Source organism: Pezoporus wallicus, unplaced genomic scaffold (genome assembly GCF_028554395.1).
Source record: "Pezoporus wallicus isolate ANWC-B61680 ecotype Strahan unplaced genomic scaffold, APGP_CSIRO_Pwel_v1 scaffold_8769, whole genome shotgun sequence".
Taxonomy (NCBI): domain Eukaryota; kingdom Metazoa; phylum Chordata; class Aves; order Psittaciformes; family Psittacidae; genus Pezoporus; species Pezoporus wallicus.
The window spans coordinates 1215404-1232213 of NW_026642673.1; the positions used below are offsets into that span (position 1 = coordinate 1215404).

General features: G+C 45.2%; 1 protein-coding gene across 1 annotated transcript in view; it reads right to left on the reverse strand.

Moving 5' to 3' along the window:
• Positions 1-16810, reverse strand: part of PKNOX2 (PBX/knotted 1 homeobox 2) — a 77103-nt gene extending 60293 nt beyond the window's left edge. Inside the window, exon 1 of the mRNA XM_057431943.1 lies at positions 16714-16810. The gene's annotated coding sequence lies outside the window, so the exon portion shown is untranslated. The remainder of the gene's footprint in view (positions 1-16713) is intronic.

Genomic DNA, 16810 nt, shown 5'->3' on the forward strand with positions numbered 1-16810 from the left:
CAGAAAGTTAATTTTCAGGGAAATTTTCCTTTTTTTCCTTCTGGGGAGGGATAAAATCAAAAGGCACTTTTGATAGGGAGGAGGAAAACTATAAGTTATATTTATACTCTACAATTAGATAAGTAATTGGATAATCTGTATAATTATATATGTATTATTTTATACATTGTATATATATTATGTATTTGTATATATACAGATACACAGTGCAAATGTATATTAAAATATATATGGGCATAAGTGCAGTTATATATTATTATTATTCACTATCTACTATCTATACTGTATATCTATATCATCTATTAGCTATATTATCTATTATCATCTATTTTACATTGTATTTCATGCATACATCATATTGTATATGACATCTTATGTATTATATATTAATCATAGAATGGTCTGGGTTGAAACGGACCTTAAAGATTGTCTAGGTTCAATCCCCCTACCTACAATTACTTATTGTATATTGTATATTTTATATTGTATATTTTGTATTCTATATTCTATATTACATATATCATGTATTTTATGCAAAAACCCATGGGTCAGGTCCTATTTTATATAAAATACATGCATTTTATATGCAAAACCTGTGCTTCAGCCTCTGTTTTACAGAAAATAGATATACTTGAAGTCAAACCCCTCAGTTCAGCCCTCAAAGACACCCAAAAAAGCTTCAAAAATACCCCAAATCTTTGCCATCAACAACACAACATCTACAAGCTGATGGCACATCCCTCTTCCCCATCAAAACTTCCATTATTTAGACTCATTTTATGACAGGGCTGAGGTTTATTTCCAGGATCAGGATCTGGCATGTGAACTCTTTATAGGGGTCATATCCCATTTGATAGAAATATGGAATAATGATATTTGAGACACCTGAGATACAGCTCAATTCCATTTATCAACTGAGATATATTGAGAAATAACAATATCTGAGGTATTAGAGAATATCTCATTTATAGGGACCTATTCCACTCTTTAATCCCAAGGGAATTTGCTTGGACATTCCAATACAGACTGGTGAAAACAGGGATTTTTAGGAGAAAAAATAAGCACCACCATGTAGAAACACACAACTTCAGATCAAGCAGGACTTCCTGAATTTCCTGAATTCACTTTTGCTGAATTCCCTCATTTTGCAGGATTTTGCTATCCTACAGCTGCTGTTCTCTGGAGGATAATCCACTTGATTCATAAGTAAATTCACCTTTTGCTGCCACATCCCAAGGATCCTGATGACAAATTTGGGGCTACTTTTGAGCCTCAAAATCCCACTCTGATTTTTTCCCAATCCATCAGTCCCAGATAAGTCCAAATCCTGAATTTGGAACTTTACCAGTGAGAAATAAATCCCTTTTATTTGACGCATAAGCATCCCGATGCGCAACCATTCCAGAGCAAAAACGGGAGGCAGGAAGCATACCCCTGTATTTTGGGCAGGTGGGGAGAGGAAACGAAAAAGCCTTTTTAGGGTTGCAAAACCTAATTAATTTGCCAAGGGGATGTTTGCATCCCACAATCCCTGTGGGAGTTTTTTGGGAGCCAAGTTGGGAAGGTTTATTTAGCCGACAGCGGCGATGGCCTCACAAACATTCCCCCTCTATCCTGCAGGGAGAACCACACGGACCGAAAGGAGATTTAATTAGGGAAAATCTCGTTAGGCAAACGACATTATCCAAAGACAATATTCCTCTGGACAGGGGGTATGATTAAACAAAGCCATTAATTGGGAAAGCCGCTCCGGCAGTCGTCATGGCTAGAGGATGGCAGGGTATTAATTTGGGAAGGGGGGGGTGTGTTAATGGCAAGACCCCTCTGTGATCCCTGAAAAGCCCTTGAGCATCTCATCAGCACACCTTGATTGCAGCATGCAAATTGCAAGGCAGCAAACTTTCATCACCTCTCAAAACCAGGGAGCAAAACCCGTATTTTGGAGACACGGATGCCACAACCCCCAAATTTAGTTGGGGATCGGGTTGGTAGCTGCTGGAGAGCATGTCTGCATCATGCCGTGTGCACTACATGATGCAAATGCTAATTTTTAAGTCATTTTAAGATCTTTTAGCATTATTTCCAGCTCTTACTCAAGTCTTTTTTACCCTAAGGCTGCAGGCATGTTCACACTGGTCCCTAATGATGCCTGGGAGCACAGTGGCATTCCTGTGTCGTAAGGCTAACGGCATTCCTTTAGACAGCACGGCACGATCGGGAAAGCTAAAAGAGCTGATAGCACAAGCTGCTGTACTTCATAATTCCCTATGATATAAAATCAGAGGATACAACAATCGGCTGGAGGAGAGAAGAGAAATCCACTGTTCTCTTAACCTTTCACTTTATTAGTATATTGGAGCCACCTATAAAAAGCATCAATTCAGGGCAAGAGAAGCTTTCCTTTTTCCAGGAAGTGCTCTAAGATGCCTTAAAAATGCAGGGGCTGGGGGGGAGGGGGGGGGGGGAAGGCAAAAACCTCATCCGATAGGTACCCAGTGAACACTCAGGGGGGTTACATACATATACATTTATATAAGTCTTCTCGCCCCAGCAGCATCCTCCATCCCCAATTTTTAGCATCCCTAAAATGCTTTTTCTCCTCCATCACTTCCTAAGCGACATCTGGAGGAAAGATAGAATATTGCCAAAAAAAACAAAAAGGTGAATTTGGGGGTTTTATGGGAGGTTTGAAGAGAAGCTCACATAAAAACAACCCAGGGATGCATCAGCTACCAAGGGGAGCGAGAGGACGGAGCAGGGTGACAATGGACGCTGAAGGAACGACCCACCTGATGCCGGCTGGGGCAGCCGGTAATTAAAAATCCCAATTAAATCCCAATTAATTAGAGTGCAGGAGAGGATTTGCAAACACCCTCATCCATAGCACCCTCTAATCTTGAGTGTATTTGAGCCTATTTTAGCCAAAATCCCAGCAAGCCCTTGCATGGGGTGGCACACATCAACTCCTCCATAAACCGCTGCTGAGGACTTTTCCCAGTCCAGACTTGAAAGAAGGAAGAATCCTGGTTTTCCATGGGCAAGGTGGGTGGGATTTTTTTCCCCTCCTACATTATATTTTGGGGGAAAAAAAACATGCAATTCACGCACACACACTTTAGGACTGTAAGATTTTACCTCCTGAAAATCCCAGCCAGTTCCCTTTTTGCTCCTAAGGTTGGAATAAAATATTGCCAAATAGATAAATTATAGGGAATGGCTAAGCCCCAGAGTGCAGAACAAATTCCCATTATATATGGGGAATACATATATAATATTGCCATACATATACATACATACATATAATATTCCCATATTTATCAGAGAACATATATTCCCTGATACATCTTTCTCTTTTCCGCAGTATTCCCAAATATATATATGTAACATCCCTCAATATATTACCAAATATATATTCCCAATACAGTCTCCAGTATCTATAGACATATAGATAAAACATTATATAAAATATATATATATACTCTCTCTATATATGGGGGATTTTATATATTGGTGAGCATTATAAGTATTATATTATTCTCCAGTATATTCTATTCCTCAATGCATTCCCTCAATATATTCCCTAATATTTTATATATCTATAAAAATATATTTATTTGTATTATATTCCCCATACCCATATATATGGGTAATATAATATTATAGAATACTATATATATATGGCAATATATAATATTGCCCAATATATTCCCCTACTATATTCCCCAATATTACATATTAGCTTATATATATGTATAAAAGTGGGGATTTAGTTAAAATCTCATCAGAAAAACGGACTTTGCAGGAAAATATCTGATTTGAACGAAAAACAGTGACAGGCACCAGGCACGGATGGGAATTATGGAACTTGGGCATCAAATACACCAAGAAATTCCTTTTTGGATAAGCCAGCTCAGCATGTTTTACACTTGCAGAGAGGAGTCGTTTGGATGACTTTTGGGAATTCTCACTCTAAAAAATGAGATTGCAGCTGCTCTGGTCTGGAATTTGGGTGCCCCATGGGGATGGCTGCTACTTTGGGTGCCCTGCAAGGAGCTTTGCTGACCATGAGCATCACTGGGTACCACCCCATGATCTTGACCAATTCAGGTGCCACATTTGGGGTGTTGCTAATTAGGGTGCCCTGCAAATGCCTTTGGTTATCTGGGGACCCTGCAACGATCTCTGCTGCTTTGGGTGCCTTGCTGGGGTCTTTATTTCTGGTGCCCTGCAAGGGTCTTTGCTACCTGGGTACCACCCCACGATCTTTGCTCATTTGGGTGCCCTGATGAGGTCCTTCATTTGGGTGTCCTGTATGGATCTTTGCAAATTAGGGTGTCCCACCTAATTAGGGGTGGATATTGTCCTGGGTTCAGCAGTAGCAGTCATTTTTCTCCTTCTTAGTAGCTGGTGCAGTGCTGTGGTTTTGACTTTCAGCCTGGGAACAGCGCTGATTAACACCGATGGTTTTAGTTGCTGCTCAGTGATGTTTACTCTGACCCAGGACTTTGTGAGTCTCATGCTCTGCCACAGAGGAGGGGAAGCCGGGAGGAAGCAGAGACAGGACACCTGACCTAAACTGGCCAAAAGAATCTTTGCTAATGTGGGTCACGAGCAGCAGGTCCTGCAAGGACCATGCACTACACATCCTTGTGGGAGTACCCAAGGCAGCTCCGGGAATGCCTGGCTGGCATGGGAGCATCCCCATCCCACCGGCAGCTCCCGTGCCGTGTTGGCAGCTCGTCTTTTGCTAATTGTACAAAGCTAATGGGGGAAAGAACTGGAAAGGGGGGGGGGGAAAGGGTAATGGCCATCAGGCCAGCAATAAACCAAAGTTAATGGTCCATGGGAAGAAATCATGTCCACTTAATACCAGCTTTGGAACTCTAATAGAATAATGGAATACCAAGGGGGGTTTGCTCTATACAGGGACACAGAGCCCCTGCTGCCCTCCAGAGCAGGAATATTCCAGGAGGTGAGCAGAGAGAGCAGGAGCCTCCTGCCAATACCCAGGAATGGAGGGGGGGGGGGGGGCGGGGAGCAGGAGGAGGGAATTGCTCCTGCAGGAGCTGGGCACCTTTCTGCTGGTCCAGCCACTGGAAGTGCACCTTGGAAATGGCTAGAGGGGAATGCTGCTGGAAAACACCTCACTGGGGCTGTGCCTGAAGCTGGGGAGTGTTCTCTTTTTATTTTCCTTTATTTTAATTATTTTTCTTATTCCCTTTCCTTTCTTTTCCAGTTTTCCCTTTTTCAATGCTTTTTTTTCTCTCTCATTTTATTTATACTCATTTCTTTTCCCCCTGGAAAAGAAGAAAACAATTCCCCTACCAAATGAGGGTGGAAAAATCCCACCCAAATCCCTATCACACCATCCTCAGCACGCTGGCAGCACCACAACCACACCACACAGCATTCCCTGTTCCTATCTTCAGCATCTCCCATTCAATGCTGCTTTATGCCAGGAAAAAAATGGAATGTTAGGATTTTCACTCACCCTGGGATAAGAAGCCAAGTGTATGAATACAGAGGGATGAAGAGGAGGCGCATCCCAAATGGGATGTGATTGGAAAAATACACATTTTCCAAGCAAGCTACACCACCCAGGAGCCAAAAACCAGTAAGAACCAGCAAGGTTTATTAATGTCCCAAATCACAGTGGTAATGCAAGAACACCTCCCTGACAGCATCCCAAAACCAGGCTGCGATACCCATCTCTGGCTACAGGATGTCTCCCCTCCAACGATGTCAACTCCCAAACCCACCCTCCATGGAGGCTCCAGAGCTTTTTTCTATGGGAAAATCCTTTTTTTTTACTCTTAAAAATGCCAAGTGGGGGGATAACTTTTTTAAAATGCTCCTGCTGAGGAGCCACTTGGAGCTGGAGGATGGAAATTATGGGACATCCCAAGCTGGACCAAGGATGCTCAGGATGCTCCAGGTCCATGTGCACAGCACAGAAAATAAGCACCAAGCATGACCTACTCAATTCCAAGATTTTCCCTGCAAGAATTCAGGCTATCCGTATGGAAACCTCAGCGCTGATCATGGGCACAAGCTGCTTTCATCCTCCTTTCAAAGCAAAACAAGGAGTGAGTGGCTGTTCACCTAAATAAACAGCTATTTTAGGATGGGGATATCATGTCACCAACCAGTTCCCTTGGTTTCATGTGACATCGACCCAGCATCTCTAAAATAAACAGGCAACTGCTTCGGGTCTTACAGGGAATACAAATATGGATGTTAAATGTAATAACACAGGCACCCAAATAATTGATATTAACTTCAAGTTTCAGGAGGCAGGAACCACGTCCTGTATGGATCATGGAGTGGTTTGGGTTGGATGGGACCTTAAAGCTCATCCAGTTCCAACCCCCTGCCACAGGCAGGGACACCTTCCACTAGAGCAGCTTGCTCCAAGCCCCTGTGTCCATCCTGGCCTTGAACACTGCCAGGGATGGGGCAGGATTGGTCCCCACTAGCCACATGCTTGGAGTTTTCTTACTCGAAGTGGTGGTGAAGATGTGATGCTCCATGTGCCAAAACAGAACAAAATTTGGGGGAAATTATTCTTCAATTATTTGCTTTCTCTTATTACCACCTGCCATGAACCCAACATGGATTTTTGCTTTTGGGGGATGAAATTCTCTGATTTAGGATTATTTCCTCTTGCAGCTTCTTACTGCTACATAAATAAATAGAAATAAATTCATGTTACATATAACATATTAAAAATTCAAAGAATTTTCCTAATATAGTCCCATCTCTCAACTGAAAACTATCATTTATCAGCTGGAAAAATCACTTCCATCTCTCAGGGAAGACAAACACCACTTTGTGCAGCTAAAACACACTCGCAGCAAGTCACAACATTATTTTTGACCCTATTCCTGTATCTTTACGGAACTCGCCTCTGCATTCTTTACTTTCCTCACTTGCAAAATGGAATGCAAAGTTTGGGATTCATGTTGTAACTCATAAAACCAGCACCAGGGCAAGGATTTATCCAGGAATCAGAGCACCCACGAAGCTCGTGCACTAGAACGCTAGTGGGAAGCGTGCTGGCAGCATGCACGTGGTTCCAAGCGCTGGTTTTCCCTGGAAATCAATGCCATAAGGCACGCTGGGATGCTTAACTCACACTGGAAAAGTTATTTGCATTAGTTGAGTATCATCAGCTTGCAGAGGGTGATTTTCCTCCCACGACAGGGAAGCCGATGCACGCCCTCACTTGCAGCACTCTCCTGCTTGATAATGTCCTATTATAAATCAATCAATTGATACTTTTCTATTATAAATCAATCAGCCCATAGTTTTCTATTCGAAATCAATCCATCAATAGGGCTCTTTTTATGATAAGGCAATTCAAATTAAATTGAACTAGATTTAGGTTCAATCACCACCGGGCTAGCTGACACCATGCGCACACTCCCCCCAAAAGCAGGTATTTATAGCCAGCATGTCTCATCCCCACTGCCCTCAGCCCCAGCAATTAATTAAATTAGCACAAAGAGGAGCTTGTTGAGGGCTCCAGCCTCCCGAATTCGAGCCGGTGAACAGGAAACAAAGGGTTGGATTCTGTCTGGTTGGCTGAAGGGTGCTGTGTGTCCCGGCCGGGTGCTGGAGCAGGGCCAGTGGTGCTCCATACACACACACACAGCATGGCAGCGATGACTCTGGGTGGGAAAAGAGCCCTAGGGGGCTTATTTTAGCCATAGGGGGATGTGGGGTGGATAGGGTGAGCCAGGAACTGGGCTGGTCAGCTTGGGTAATAGGGTTTTGCTAAAGGGGTTTTGCTAAGGGGGAGGTTCCTAAAGGGGTTTTGCTAATGGGGTTTTATTAAGAGGGTTTTGCTAAAGGGGTTTTGTTAAGGGGGTTTTGCTAAAGGGCTTTTGCTAAAGGGATTTTACTAAGAGGGTTTTGCTAAGGGGGGTTTGCTAAAGGGGATGCTGCTAAGGGTTTTTGCCAAGCCCACCCAGCAGGGTATTCCGAGCCACATCCTTCCCAGATTTAGGCTCAGTGTGCCCAAACTGGAGGCCAGGATGCCAATTTGGGCCCATTTCAGCCACTTCTGGTACAGCTCCATCATGACCTGGCAACTGAAGAAAAGGGGAGTAGGAGGGATCTGAACCCCTAAGCCCCCCTCAACTCATCACAGGAGTGCACCAGCACTTAGGCACTGAAACCCTCTCTGAGGACCATTAATTCAGGGTGAAAAAGATCCCACAGGGATAACAGCACCAGGAATTCCTCTGCTTTCCTCCCGTTGAGCCAAATCCCAACATAAATAGTTGCAGGGGAAAATAACCCTATCTGATGTCTGTACCTTGAGATAACCTTGGCCACTTCCCAGGTGCTCTGCTATTAAAGATGCTAGGTAAGGGGTAATGATTTAGTGCGGTGTAGGGTGGGATTAAATGGAAAAGGTTATGTTAAATAGAGGCAAAAGCTTCCCGACAGAAAGAGGTGGCTTCCAGGATGAAGAGAAAGCATGGAAATGCTCAGAGAGAGTCAATAAAAGTGACCTGTGACAGCGGGATGGAGGGGATCAGGTCTGTATGAGGGAAAGTAGTGGGAATGGGGAGCACACCCATGATGGGGACTGGTTTGGGGTAAGTCACATCCAAAAGCTGGAGGAGCATCCCTAAAAATGGATGAGCATCCCTAAAACTGCCCCAGCACCCCTCAAATGGGATGAGCAGCCTTAAAAGTGGATTAACATCACTAAAAGCGCAGCAGCATCCCTAAAACTCCTTCCCTAAAACTGCATGATCGTCCTCCATACAGCACCAGCATCTCAAAAATTGGACCAGTGTACCAAAACTGCATGAGCATCCCTGTTAAGTGGATGAGCACCACTAAAGTTGCACCAGCACCCCTAAAATTGCCCCAGCATCCCTAAAAATTGCACCACCAACCTCCAAACTGCATGAGCATCCCTAAAACTGTGCCAGGATCCCTGGGACAAGGTGGAAAAGTGGGAAGAGAGGGGGTTTAATTATCATTAGGAGCATGGCAGTTCTCAGATGAAGCTTCATTCAGCCAAGCATCCCCCAGGGAGCAAGCAGGGCTCCACTAACGAAGGGGAGAAGATCCAAGAATTCCCTAGCCCCTATCCCAGGAAAAGCAATGGATAAGGAGGGAAGTTATGCAGCTCCTGGAATTCTGAAATAAAAAGCATTTTCCTTTAATTGTGCAAATAAAGCAGGTTCCTCACCCTGATATTCACCATCAGCTTTAAAACCCATCGAGGCTACTTAAACCCAGGGAGGGACATGCTCCAGCCTGATCCTGGGAATTAAGTTGGGACTAAACTTTGAGCCGGCTTAAATTCAAGGAAGACTCTAGTTTATTTTCCCCATCTTAGTACATGCTGGATCCTTATAGGTTAATAAACCATCCATGTCATTTATTATTGCTTTTGTATTGCTATTTTATTTAGCCATTAATAATTATCTGCCATTTAATTATTAATTATTATTAAGGTTCTTCTTTGCCATCACACTGACACAGCACCCAATTTGCTGACAAAATGCCCCATTTCATTGTTTTAATGGCAATTAATTAATTGCCAAGAGATAAGAGCTGTTAGATCTGGCACTGAGATATAAAGAAACCAATCCCTGCAAGTAAAAGCATTAAAAGACCTTTCCGGGCATAAATGGGATCCCATAAATGGGATTTTCTTTGGCTTGAGCTAATAAATAATCATAAAAACTTAATCTTTTAGTCCTTTTTAACTCCTCCAGTGAAGTTGAGGAACTCAGAATATGGATTTTGGGGTGGTTTTTAGTGATTTTATCTCAATTGGGTAATTCATTAGCAGCAAGGTCAGGGAGGATGGGATGAAGACCATGGGATGCAGAATGCCTCTGGAAGGGCGACCCCCACTTGCCATCTCTTATAAATGCTTATTTAAATATAATTAATAATAATTATTATTTAATTATAATTATTATTAATAGTTTATTATTAACTGATCAAGGGGCTAATAAAATACATGATCTGGAGAGAGCTCAACTCATCAACCCCATTCACCAAGCATCTTCCCTTTGGAAAGAGGCAGTGGAAAGATGGTGGAAAATAAGGTAAAAAATGGGGAAAATAGAGCAAAATACCCCAAAATGAAGCAGGTAAAAGGCTTTTTATCTGGGATAGGTACCAAGCTCTCCCAAGCGCATCCCAGCTGTTCCCAGCATCACCACTGGCAACAGGCAGCGGGATTCGGATGGAGAAATGAGCTTCAAACAATAAATTCCCTTTTAAATTTATTGCTCCAGAGCATTCTGGATGTCTGAAGCAGTTTACATCCATCACGGTGGGAATTTGCTCAGGGATAAGGGAGCTTGGAATTGCTGCTCTAAAACTTGCCTTGGAAGCTTCAAGTAGTGTTTAAGAAAACATTGGAAGGGCTTTATAAAGCCATAAAGCGCTTCCCACATACCTAGGAGTGATCCATCTGGGAAAGACTCATCCTGCCCCTGCCAAATAATCCAAGGAATAACGCTGCTGATCAGATAATGGGAAATGAAGCCACTGGAAGTAAATATTATCCTTTTTTTCTGAATTACTTGGAAAAGTTTGGGCTTGCTGCTCACTTGCAGTGGGATTTGGGCACCATAGGAGAGGGGGAGCATCAGTGATCCTGCCAGTGATATGGAGCAGCCATCTCTGGGGATGTGCTGGCTGTGCCGCCAGAGCTGGCTGCCAGCAAGAGGGAAAAGAGGGAAAAAAGGGGAAAAAAGAGAAAAAGGGAAAAAGAAAACTAAAAACAAAATAAAGGAAAAGGAGACGAAGGAGGAGAGAAAGGAATGGGGAAAGGAAGGGGGAAAGGAAGGGGAAAGGGGGGAAAAGGGAAGAAAAGAGGAATGGGAAAGAGAAGGGGAAAGAAAAGAAGGGAAAAGGAAAGGGAAAGGGAAAAAGGAGGAGGAAGGAGGAAAGAGGGAAGGAGAAAAAAGAAGGGAAAGGAAGAAGAGGAGAGAAAAATAAAGAAGGGGAAAAGAAAAGGAAAAAATAGAAAAAGGCATAAAAGGGAGAGAGAAAGAAAGAGAGAAAAAAAAGAAAAAAAGGGGGAAAGGATAAAAGGGGAATAAATGGGAAAAGGGGGGAAAAAATTGCAGCTTTTCCTATCAGAAGAAAATTCCAGGAGGGGATTCAAGCTCTAAAGTCCAAAGACCAAGCTGAGCATCTCCCAGGTCCCATCACCACTGGCACAGTCAGGCTTCCTGATAGGGGGACAACGGGATTTCCAGGCTCCAAATCCCATTTGCAACCACATCCTTGACAAAATCAAACATCCAGGTGAAATAAAATAGGAACCTCTCAAAGAGTCCAAAATCAGGATTATTTTTAACTGGCTTTATGGGATTTGTTGATGGGAGAAATCCAGCCAGCCCAAAAAATGTGGTTTTGGTTAGAACTTATTCCATCGTTTTTCCAACACCTTATTAAAGTTGAAAGCACCATGGAGAACATTACTGGAGGTTGGTTTTCCTCATCTATCCAGTAGGATTTCACGGCAGCTTGCAAAACTCTCCTCCACCTGCACCGAAATAATCTGTATTTTTGGGGTTCTGCATCCCTAAACTTGAATTTTGATGGCCTTTTGGTGAGGCTGCCTAGATAGGGTTGGGATTTTCCTACCTGGATTATGCCTGGTGTGGGATGGATGCTGGATGATAGTTGAAGGATGGAAAGGAAAAGCAAAGCATGGTATAATGACAATAAAATTAAAAAGAGGTTTTCAAATCATATAAAATAGAATTTTAAAAAATCAAAGTAAAAATTAAATTAAAATTAGATTTAAAATAAAATTAATGGAAAATAAAGGCTAAAATTAATAATAAAATAAAAAATTAATTTAAAATTAAGTAAATAAAACTTTGAGGGTCATGGAATATTATTTCTGGTTGAAACAGCCCCTAAACTGCAGTTATGGATAAGCTTCATCCTCTTCCCAAGCACTCCTTCCCCATCTGACCCCTTGCTCCTCCAGCACTGGTCCCTCAGAACATCTGCATCTCATTACCCGCACGGAGCATCCCGCTCAAGCAGCACCAACTGACCAAAAAAGCTCTCTTGGCCTCTTAAGCAAGAAGGAAAACCCAAAATCAGGCACCAGAAGCTCACAAATACTTAATAAACACTAATTTAAATCAAGGTATGGAATAACAAGGGGTTGTTTTCCCTTTTGGAATAGGGAATACCAAAGAAATAAGATCAAACTGGGGAGGGGAGAAGAGCCGAGGCCAAATTCTCATCTTATTTATACAGCTGCAAATCACAGCTGGGCACAGGCGACCTCATCCCGCCTGGATCACGGCTCCATCCCTCTCCAGAGGAGTTGGTTTTCCCATAGGGATTACCTGGAGCATCCCATCAGCCCTTGCAAAACTGGAGGTGGGGACAAAGCTGGGGCTAAATTTAATCAAGGATTAATTCCCATCCCTCCAGATCATTGTTTTGAGCCAACATCATAATGATCCAACTAAAACCACCAGGAAATCATTCATTTTATTCCTAATTTGAGGCATTTGTTAACATCCCTCTTTGGCGATGGCAAAATTTATTTGGGAATAAAGTTATCTGACAGTTTGGGGGAGATGAAATTCCACTGAGAATTGTCTGGATCCAGCAAATTATCCTTCTAACACACCAATAAATCAGCTTTCCACAACAAGGATGAAGGATAACTGGGGATGGGATGCTGAGATGTATCCAGGATACCCTAAAATACAGAAGGTATTGATGCTCAGTCCGGCTTTCGCAGGGGTCAGGAATGTCAGATCTTCCCTAATTTATCCCTAATTGTGCTGAAAGTTTCCCCTTGCTGTCCAAATTTGGAATTTCTACACAGCATCCCAGGTTATTTTTCTCTATGTCCTCAGGAAATATTCCTGTGTATCCATCACACCTCAAACCCAACAGCACAGTAGAACTGGGATGCGGATGGTACCTGGAGGTGTTGTCCAGACCCTGCATCCCTAGGGATGAGGATGGATGGGTGAAAGATGCTCTTCCTGGTGGGACCACACAACTATTTAAGTCTCTTGGGAGGAAAACATCCCTGTGATCCCTTGGAGACACGCAGATGCTGTCAGTCAACTTGAAAATAACCATGAAGTAATTCCAAAGTTCACTGGAAAAGCCAAAATCTCTCAAAATCCAGAGCTGCCCCATTTCAGGGAGGTGGTTTATGCCTGAGTTGGGACAAAAAGGTTATTCCCTGATGCTCCAGTGGGATAAAATCCTCTCCTTCCAACACAACTTTCTGTGCTTACTTTAAAAACAGGAGATCTCCTTTAAGAAATGTAAGAATTTCCTTTAGAAAAAAGAGATGTCCTTAAAAAAAAAAGTGATTTCCTTGAAATAAAAGGGGAATTTTCCTTAAAAAAGAAAATATTTTCCTAAGAAAAACGTAATTTCATTTTAAAAAAGTGTTTTTCTTAAAAAAGAGAAATTTCTTGAAATGAGCCCCATTCTTAAGAAAAAGATTTACTTAAAAAAATTAATTTCCTTTAAAGTAAAATTTCTGTTAGAGAATATTATTTCCTGTCGTGGTTTAAACCCAGTCAGGCAACTCGCTCACTCACTCCCCCCCCCCTGCATCTTTCCCTCCCCCTACTCCCAGAGGGATGGAGAGGAGAACCAAAAGAATGCAACTCCCATGGGTTGAGATAAGAACAGTTTAGTAACTAAGGTATAACACAAATCACTGCTGCTACCACCAGTAATGATAATGATAAAGGAAATAACAAGGGAAGAGAATACATCACCTAACCACCAGTCAACCAATAACTCGCCCCCCAAGCCCAACCAAACACAGACCCATACCTCCTCCAACCCTGCAGTCCCAGCCCTTCCGGGTAACTCTCCGTTACATCCTGGGCATGACGTGCTGTGGTATGGAATACTTCTTTGGCTAGCTTGGGTCAGGTGTCCTGTCTCTGCTTCCTCCCGCCTTCCCCTCCTCCCTGGCAGAACATGAGGCTCACAAAGTCCTTGGCCAAACCAAAACATCCTTGTTATCAACTCTGCTCCCAGGCCGAAAGTCAAAACACAGCACTGCACCGGCTACCAAGAAGGAGAAAAATGACTGCTACTGCTGAGCCCAGGACATTGCCTTAAAAAAAATTCCTTATAAAGTGAGAGATTTCCTTTAAAAAAACGATTTCCTTACTAAAAATGCAGTTTCCTTAAAAAAAAAAAAATACTTCCTAAAAGAAAAGAGATTTTCTTAAAAAAGGGTGAGGTTTCCTTCAAAAAATGAGAGTTCCTCAAAAAAAAAAAAAAAAAGAGGAATTTCCCTTCCCAAAATGATGGAGGGAAAAGGAAAAATGTTCCTGCAAGTAGAGTATCACTTTCCTCCCGTTGTTTCCCCCTACCCCATGCTGTCAAAGGGTGTTTCATGTTATGTATTATCTATATTATAGACACAGAATGTTTTATATATATAACATTAAAACCAAGGGGTTATGGTCCCCCTGATGTTGGTTTGGGGGTGCCAGGGATACAAACTGCCTTAAAGAGGAGGATTTAGGGGTGCTGGGAGCACAACATCCCCTTCCCGCTGCCACCAGCACCCCTATTAACCTCTCCCATAATTAGCCGCAAGCAATTAACTTTTGCCCCTAATGAAGGAATCTCAGCACAGGGAGCTCCATAAAAGAGAAAGGAGGGGAAAAAGGAAATAGGAAGGGAATCCCGATCCCATCATCTGTCCGGATGGCTGAAACCCCAGAAATAAGTGCTCTATTTTAACCCAAAATCCAGTAAACCCACCCAAATCCCTCTGTCTGAAAACAGCCCCCAACACATCACACCCCAAAAGTTTGGGGATGGTTTTATTACACCCCCTTTTTCCCCACCATGGGAAGATTCCAAATCCACCGAGTCAGCACTTTTAGAGGCACAACACCCGAGACGTTCCACTGGAGCCAGGTTTTGCCCCCTAAAACCTTTTAGGTAAAATAAGTCTAAAACTAAGGAAAATTAAGTGAAATGAAGCCGTTTCCCTATTTTCTGCCTCTCCTCGACAGACAGCTGCCCCCGCATCCCGGCCAAAAATAATCCATCCATTCCCCCCCCCCCCCCCTTTTCCTTAATCTAATCTCCCCGGCTGGGAGTTTGAAAATATCCTGCTGGGTTTAGGGTTTCCCGTTACCGAGATAGTGGGGTAAAAAGATCCCTAGGAGCGAGAAAAACCGGGAAGAGCCCAAACAAAGAGCCGGAGCCCAAATTGCACTTCGACGCCCAGTCGAGGACCGGGATGAAGAGGGAAAGGGGGGGGGGGGGCATGGATCCCATGGCGAAACTTCCCGAGCTGCGCGATGCCGCCGGCGGAGCCACCCTCCCGCGAGTGTAAATGTGCTAAAATAATTCAGAAATGATCGAAAAATGGGAATTCGGATTCATAAAGGTGGGTAAGGACCCCCCCAATATCACTGACAACCGCTAACGGGGGGGGGGGGGGGGGTGGTTTAGTGATTGTCAACCCCTGTGTGCACGGGAGGGATGCGCCGGGGGGGGGGGTCCCATGGAGCTGTCCCAAGGGAATGGGGTGCACCAGTGGAATGGGGTGACCCCCACTAGCAGTGGTAGCCTTTGACATGCTGGTGAGGGCCACATTCCAGTGCTGGCATCAAGCCCACATGGAGCCCTGAGAGCCCACCCCAATGGGTGCCCTGTGGGTGCTGGTGGGGGGCACCCCACGGTAATGGAGTGCAAAGCTGGGGAGCTGTGGACAAAGCAGCACCCCCTGCCTCAGCCCCATTGGCACGGGGAGGGGGGGAGCAACTTTGCAGCTGCAGTATAGAATGAGCCCAAGGGGGTTGAAACACCCCCGGGCGGGTAGAACTGCAACCGGCTGGGGGGTTTAGAGCCCCTCGGGGGAATTGCTATAGGTTGGGGGGGGAATAAGAACCCGTCGGGGGGCATTACAACCGGTCGGGGGGTCTGCAGCGGGTCTGTAACCGGTTGGAGGGGTTAAAACCGCCCGGAGAGGGGGGGGGGGTACTGCAACCGGTCAGGGATCTGCAGCAAGTCTGCAACTAGCCTGGGGGGCTGCGATCCCCCGTGGGGGATTACAAGCGGTCCGAGGGTATTATAACCGGTCGGGGGTCTGCGGAGGGTGCTGTAACCGGCCGGGGGAGGCTGCAACCGGCTGGGGGGATTACGGGCAGCCCGAGAGCATCGCAACCGGCTGCGGGGTGCTGAACCCCCGGGATCGCGGCAGCCCCCTGGGGCCACCGCCAGCGGCTGGAGCGGGGAGCGGGATCGCCGCAGCGCCCCGAAACCATCGCAACCGGCCGCGGTGAGAATGGAGGAAAGGGGGGGGGGGGGTGGGGGGGTCACCGGAGCGCACCGCAAACCGCAGCGGGCTGGAGGTCAGCCCAGGGCGGGGGGGAGAGGGGGGGAACCGGACACCGGGGACACGCACACGCTGCACCCGAGGCCCGCGCTACCGCACCGGGAGGGGAGGCAGTGCGGAACGGCAAGTTACTTCCCGCAGCGGAGGGGATGGAAAGGGAAACGGGAGGGGGGGGGGGGGGGGGGGAAGAGGAAAGGAAAAGGGGGAAAGGAAAAGGGGGAAAAGGGGGGGGGTGTCCCCGCCGCCGCACGTGCCCCGCCGCCCGGTCCGCTTTGTCCGCGCGGCTCGGCTCGGCTCCGCCCCCCCCCCGCGCGGCGGCCCGGCGGTGAGTGACAGCCAGGCAGCCCTACCTGCCCGCCAATCTTCATCACACCGGCACCGGCCTGACAGCGCGGCCGCGATCGCCGCCCGCCCGCCGGCCCCGCCGCGCCGCCGCCGGCACGCCCC